This window comes from Calypte anna, chromosome 6 (genome assembly GCF_003957555.1).
Source record: "Calypte anna isolate BGI_N300 chromosome 6, bCalAnn1_v1.p, whole genome shotgun sequence".
NCBI classification, from domain to species: domain Eukaryota; kingdom Metazoa; phylum Chordata; class Aves; order Apodiformes; family Trochilidae; genus Calypte; species Calypte anna.
In genome coordinates, this window is record NC_044252.1 from 26,173,356 (window position 1) to 26,181,347 (window position 7,992).

The following is a 7,992-nucleotide window of genomic DNA, read 5'->3' on the forward strand; positions in this document are numbered from 1 at the left end:
CACAATGCAGCCATTTGAATGACTTCAGGAAGTTCCCACCTTTCATAACTTCATGGTAAAATATCATTGTGACTATTTCAGGTGTAACCAATCTCAGCTTTCAGATTCATTTAATTCATGAGCCTTAATATGGTGTAGTCAGATATTAGACCCAACCAATTCTAAAATAATTTTAACGGGTTTAATAATATTTTGCACTAGAGCTGGTAGGATATTTTTGCATGAAAGAATAGATGACAAGTTAGTCTTTATGGGAATTTTTGATGTTGTTCAGCTCTCATTTCATCCAAAAATACAAGTAATTCTGATCCAATTGCTCATAAATGAAGATGTTAGCTCAGAAATACTGCAATTACTGCCTTATGGGGGGGGATGAGGTGGTCACAGTTTAATAATGTGTTATCAATTACACCATTGTGCTTCAGGAGAAACATAGTTTGAATGTTTCCTGCCTTCATTCTCCTCTCTGTGCCAGGATCCTGTGCTAGATTATATGATCTGCAACATCTGCCCTGAACAGTGCATCTTGAGAGATTTTTGACTGAGATAGAAGGAACCAAAGTGTCTCTGCAGTGTTATTTCTGATCAGACAAGTATTTCAGTTTTCTCTCACAAAAATCTTTGAATAAATCTATGAATAGAGCCTAACTTTTCTCTGTTCTCTTTCCAGAGACAGCATGCACATAAGAATATTTCCAGTAAGCTCAGCCATACAGGACAGTTTGCACCAGAAAAATGTTAATAGATAATATAAATTCAAGTCCTGACCCTCAAACATTTGTTTGGATGAACAGTCTCCTCTCAGGAAAAGAATCTCAGAGACGCTGAAGAGGTCTGTGACATATGTATTAATCACAGGAACCGTAGTGTAAGACTGGAAATTCATTTCCAACTGATTATGCATGTATGGTTTCAGTTCTCTTAATGGCAGTCTCACACAGATGCATACAGTTTAACTATCCAGCAGTGGGAATAAAAATCTACAAGCATTCAACATAAATGGAACAGCAATATACAGAAGATTCTTTTCCCCAGCAATGAGGATGAGCTGGTAGCTGCTGTTGTGCTGGACTTCAAACCAGCACCTGCCATGGAGAGCCAATAGGGCAGAATGCAAGCTGGGAGGAGTTGTCACATTTTTCCACCAGCATGGCTAAACATTCCTGACAGGCCTTCAAAATTTTCATTTCAAACCCTGGATATGCATATTGAAAAGAATAAGATTCCAGAATCAAGTATATAAATGGCAATAAGAAAGAAATCTATACATGACTGAGATCAAGGAAAAAGTAGGTGCACTGCTGGCTCTTTGCTGGAGATGGAAATCTATTGGTGAATGATTCTGAGGAGGCTGAAGTGTGCTGTCTTTCCATTTGCCACAACTACCACATATAACTTACAACTAAATGAATGCTTTTTCTATGTCCTCAAATAGAGCAGATTTTCATATTTTGTTTTAAAATAGCATGTATAGTAATACTGAAAAAGCCTGTTCTGTATTCTGACTAAAGCTGTTACCCCACACACAGTTAGAATTATTTTTGCTAAACTTCTAGACACAACTAACTGTCAGATGGAAAGCCTTGAATAATTTAATTTTCTTATTATCTGCTATTTGATCTATTTCCACTTTATGGATTCAACTTCTAACTTGCCTTTGTCCCTCATTCATGTTTTTATTATGGATTTTTTTCTTTGTTTTCTACATAGCCACCCAAATATGTCTCCATTTAGCTTTCCTGACTTTATTCCTGTATTCTTGACCTTTACTCTCATCCTCAGATATAAATCCTTGCTTCTAATTTTTTTACATTTAATTTTTATTATCAAGTCACAAAAAGCAATCCTGATGCAGCTTTGACAGGTATGGAAGGAGGGCATAGGCAGCTCACTCCAAATCAGAATATTCAGTTTTCAGTCTTTTTAAATACATCCCAACAACAACTTAGTTTATTAGATACCAATAGTCAGGAAAATCCAGTTGCTGATATGACAGTATATAAGAAGACTGAAACTAGATACTAGATATTCAGATAAGTGAAAATAGATTTGGTGCTAATCAGGTTGGAAAATCTGAAATGGCAACATTGGAAACCATTATGGGTTCTTTATCTAGAGGAATTAATCACCTGGGACAACATTGCATATATCGTGATCACAGTTTTGTAACCCCAGCTCAATCCCAAGAGGAGCTGTGATTCTCTCTCTGGCCATGTGCTAGATCTTCAAGGTCTACAAGGAGGCAGGAGTTGGTCTAGTACATTCAGAAGGGATAGTAATTTGCAGAGTTTTTTAAAAAAAGCATTAATAGCATGAAACTGGAATGAACTTGCAGGTCTAAACAAGTTATATGAATTACTTGACACACCCTGCTTTTCTGTTTGCTTTCTCTGTGCCTCCTACAACATAGGAAAAATCGTCCTAAATCCTGCTTAGTCCTGCGAATTCTGAGAGATTCCTGAGAGGCTAAGGAAAAATTGAACTGCACTGAAAAAGAAATGGAGAGGGTGAGTTTCATCCAGCTAAGCACAGACATCTATACCTGCATCTCTCTCCGTAAATAAACACTCATCTCTAGGAGTAGCTCATCTGATCCCAAAGTCTCACACATTCAGATGCATTGCTCTGAACCAAACACAAAATTAGCTTGAGGTGACTAGCCCCAATATAGACAAACCACTGACTTCTAGTGGTTTACTTCTAGTAAACTTAATTCCAGTTGCCAAGTCTTGACAGTAGGAAGAGTTTACATAAATGAACAGGACTGACATGGAGCCCTGAGATAATTGTAGTTACCCACTGGAACAGCTCAAGTAAGTCAAAACCTGGACTTTGAAATATGAATCTAGAAACCACTTCAGACTGAGCATCAAAATCTTCAACAAAAATCTGTTCCAGCAGTACTTTGCAGCTGGGCTGCCATCTTCCCTGCAGGGTTGCTTCAGTCCTTGGAGCAGACATATCCCTCCCACTGAAGATCTCATAGGACCTAGCTGTGATGGAGCTAATTATAGGTAATCTGCTGATGTATGATTAAATATGCTCGCCAGCACAGTTTCCAGGTTGCATGATTTGCTCTGCTATGCCAAGCGAAAGGATCTGGCATTGAACAGGAATAAATGCCAGCTTGGACTTGAGGAGATTTGTGATTCAAAGCACCTGTTTGAGTGACAAAGACATCCAAGCTGGGATGCCAGTTCAAACAAGTTCCCTTAAGCAAGGCTGCCTTGTCTTGTTCGTGTTGGGATGTACAATTCTACCTTTATCACAATTAAGGAATTAATTTTTAATATTTACTTTTTAGTACAGACAATAGGTGGAATGGACAGAACTGCTAATTCACCCACTATGCTAAATATGCTACAAATATAGTAAGAAGACACAATTCATCCACTAAGGAGTCTAGAAGCTAAAAATACAAGGCAGAGGCTGAAGGGCAGCCAAAGGCACAGGGTGATACTTGTGTCTGTGATCACGCTGCCGGTTTCTACCCAAGGACTGTTCCTTGTCCCCAGAGCACTGGTTAGATACAGCCCAGAGAGTGACTGTGGAAATGAGGAAAAACTAGAAACTGGAAAAAAAAAAAAAAAAAAAAAAAATCTCAGTAAGTTCAGGACTGCATGAGATGCTGGCTACTTTTCTCTAAAACAGATGGAAGAATCTTCTTCTTAATGATCAAGCCTACCAGCACTGCCTGAGGACCATTAAAACCAGCAGTGGCATTTGGTTATGAGCAATCTCAAACTGGATCAGAAAGTTGTTTTACTGAAAACATTCTGTAAATGACTGAGTGAGCATTAGGAGAGCAGAGCAGAAATCCCTACTGAACGGGACAGAGAGGCCTGGAAAGAAGTTTTGTACTACACCAAAGTTCCCAGAGTGCCTTCAGTCTGAACACAAAGAGCTGGAAGAAACAGCATTATGAGCTACATAATAGCTCAGAGTGGTTCTGCCTTCTACACCTAACAAAATACTACCAGTACAAAAATAAACATACCTTGACTGCTGAATCCTGATGGGAAAGCTTCGTCCTCCCAAGCACTGATGCCACTGTCAAGAACACCCAGAGTTCAAACACATACGAGACCCCCAGTGAGTATGGTGACTTTCAGAACAAAGTCCAAAATGTTCACGTAATTTTTTCAAAGTTGAAATAAAAAAGGAAGCAGACAGACGTAAAAAATTACACCCAAGTGCTAGTAGCAGAACATAAAAATTCCAAAGAAACTACCCAAGAGTTCTGAGTCCCAGGGCTAGCATGTAGCATGTACCTACTTCAAGGTAACAGCATTTATTCTTATCTATGGACTACTCCATGTATTTATGTTTGAAATTGATCTGTTGCACAATGTAATGAATAAAACAGTAATAACAGAGAATAAATCAGTTTCCTTGGCACCAGGTTCTGAATAGTAATAATGTGCAAATAACCTATGACTCACTGGCAATTCCCTTTCATATGCCAATTTAAAGGGAGCAATATTGAAGTTCATGACATTATGCCCATACAGTCAGCTATATCCTGTTCAGATAATCAGTTTATATAGGTGCTGGCACTGATGTATTTTGCCCACTAACCAGGGTCCTGAGCCAAAGACGATTAACCAGAAGCAGTTACAGAGAATGATTAACACGAAAGAAGTAAAGCAGTGTCTTTATACTATTACACCTATTAAAAACAACTGCTATCACATAAAAGCAGAACATAATCTGTAAGCTACCTATTTTAAAGGTGAGAGAGAGTTATTTTTTTTTTCCAAAAAGAAGGTGACAGGCAATTTGCTTTGGAAATAATCAGTGCCTTTAATGTTGAGATCATAAAACTTATGCCAACACTATTCATTGATTCAAAAAGAACAGCAGAAGAGATGCCACCACACCACAGGATGTCTCAAGAAATGTCTCAGTTCTGAGCCTTGCTTTTTCCTCCTTGCCCATACTGTAAGAACAACACAAGGAGTAGAAATTCAGCGTGGGGGAGGGAGGTGGTGAACACAATATGCTTCCAAACATTGCATGGTTAATTACAGCCCTGCGGTCACACTCAATTGGTTGTATGTGCCAAACAGATTCTGGTTTGTTTTAATTGCATGTTGCTATATTAATGTTTCTTTTCCAGTGATTAGAAAAGATTTGAGTCAGACATGAGCCACCACAGGAATGACAAACATTTCAAACTGGAAAGGAATGAATTGGTCTTCTCTGATGCAGTCCCAACAAGTGTGAAGGCAGTGGAAAAAAATGAAAGGGAATCTTATAGCAGATAAAGTATTTTACTTAGTACTTTACCCATGCCTGATATTAAATATAAACCAGACATGAGTAGCACAGTGTTTTGTGGGGTATAAAACTGATGAAGTCAGGTCCACTGTGCAAGTGGTGCAGAGCAACCAGACCCTTCTAGAGAGCTGCAGACCTGAGTGAGCAAATCCTCACTATTGATTCATGTATCAGAAGGTGGGTGCTGAGTCACTGGATGCACTTACATCCACAACTCATGCCAGCAGACATGCACCTCTCTCCTGACTTGGGGTAATAAATCTGCATAGCAGCATACACACACTGAAGAAGAGCCCACACCTCTCCACGGTCATTTTCTCTCCAGTCCTAAGTACATATAACCCCACCCCCAGCTTTGTGCTAATTTGGCCTCCCATCTTATTTCTTTTTTTTTCTCATTCACTTACCTGCTTGCATTTCTTTTGCCTTTTGATATTTTTCAAAACCAAATGAATGCTATGCAAAAGCTGCCTTAGTGCAATGTTTACCCAGCAAGGTCAGGAAGATGACAAAAGTTATCTGGCATACAAAGATGAGGGAGAAATGCAAACAAGAGCAGTCATGCCAGATGCTTTTAGAAGCATAGCCAAAGGCAGGGTCAGGGAGACCACAACAGTTAAAATCAGTGAAAATCAGTCCTGTCCTGAGTACTGCAGTAAGGCTCAAGTATTACTCATGTAAATCATCACCAGTCTAAGACTGAGAGACTAAAAATATGTTTACATTTTCCCTTTGCATTGTGTAAGAAAAAAGTTTTCACATCAGAAGTAGATGCTTTCTAGTAGAAGACTTTTAACCACAAAACATTGTCTTGATCCCCTAAAGGTATCTCTCATTTTAGGGCAAAACTAAAGCAGGATGTGGAGCTTGACTATTCTTCCTGTCTTTTCCATACTAGTTGGCTATTTAGGAACTCATTAACTTCCTCAAGAGACCTTGCGCCTAATTAGTGCCTGGACTGATCAGTTTGCCTCTTTCTCCTTCATCTCTGCCTCTCAGAGCTTTCCACAGTGATTAAAGAAAATTATATTCCTTTTCTACAATTAAAAAAATTTAATGTCTTGAGTTACCAGAATCTGCACACAACCTGAATTTAGTTCTACCTTGGAGTTTACCAGACCACTCCACAATTATCCAGCTCACTTTGACACCCTAATTCTTCACATGTACACAACTCTTTACTCCTTCTCTAGCCCAAGCTCTGTAGTTTCTTTTCTTCTGCTTTTCATAAACTAGACTGTGTTTTAGCTGTGATTGAAGTGTCACCAGAGCAATTGAGAATTGAGCCAACTGTAAGATATCAATCCTGCAGTCTTTTTAACACCATCAGCAAGAGGGAAATGAGCAAAAAATGGACTCGTTCAGAAATTATAATGTATTTTGTATTTAGATAAGTGCCCATACGCTCCATAAAAGTGACAAAAAGAACTGACCAATACAATACAAAACCAAGAGGACTCCTCACTGCAATGTCATTCTAAATGGATGCAGTTAACAATGTTAAGTTCAATAAGTATGTGCACTAAAAGAAAGCAAAAAGCAAAATCAGGAGAGTTATGGTTGCAGAGACAAGCACAGTTACTCAGGCACTGACACAGCAATGGATGTGGACAGCTTATGCAAAATTTTATTTATTTCCTGAATTTCTTCCAGTTTCTCAGAAATTTGTTTCACAGTCGAGAGATTTGCACAAGGAAATAAATGCTGACATGCCCTGAAACTGGTCTTTTTGGATACTGGACATGGATTCCACTGTTCTCAGTCAAAGGTGCACTCATAGTCCAGTTAAAGCCATCCTCTTCCCAGGTCACTGCGATAGTCCTTATTCACCAAAATAAGGGGAAGTATTGTCCCTGCACATGGACTATTAAAATAGTCAGTTCAAGGGCTATAAAGTGGTAATGCTACCCTAACACCTCTCTAATTAATATAATCACTGTAAATGTCACCTAAGGACTCTTATCTTATTTCAGATATACATTGGCATTACAGGAAGGCAAACTAAAGCCATCATAGTTCATTATCATAATTATATATTAATGACAACTCTAGAATTTTTTTCCAAAACAGTGTCTGAAAAACATCATCACTACAGCAACAGAAATCCCTGCTAGAGTGAGGATAGTAATTTCCTGAAGTACATTTTACCTGTAGTAATTAAATGAAACTGTAATCAACAGCTTCCTTATCTCAAAGATAGCCTTGTGAAAATAAGGAAATATTTGAACAAAATATGATGCTGTGACACCCAAGGTATTTCTTAACATTATATATCTAAGAGAAGCATGAGGATACAAAGCCTATTTAAAATAATAACAGTCAGTAGCCTGTTAAAAGTGTTCCTGTTTTGGCATCCTTACCTTGGGTAGTCACTTATTTACTAAGCTTGTGCTGTGGGTATAGGCAAACCACTGACGAAATATTTCCTGAATTCTGATGCTGTTTTCCTTAGAATTCCATATATATGGACACAAACCACAGTTGCCTATTTTCTGCTTTCTCTCATTTCTTATATACAAATTTCCAGTTCCTCATTAACTGCCCTTTGTATCCAAGCTCAATTTCCCTCACACACTCAGGCCTTTTCAATCTCTAAAAGACCAGTCCTAAAAGAAACATACTGAATAAGCAGATTTTCCCCTCCACCCTTCCTAAGTAAAAGTTGCAGCCTATATAATTACTGGGAGAAAAGACTTCTGCTTCAGAAAATTC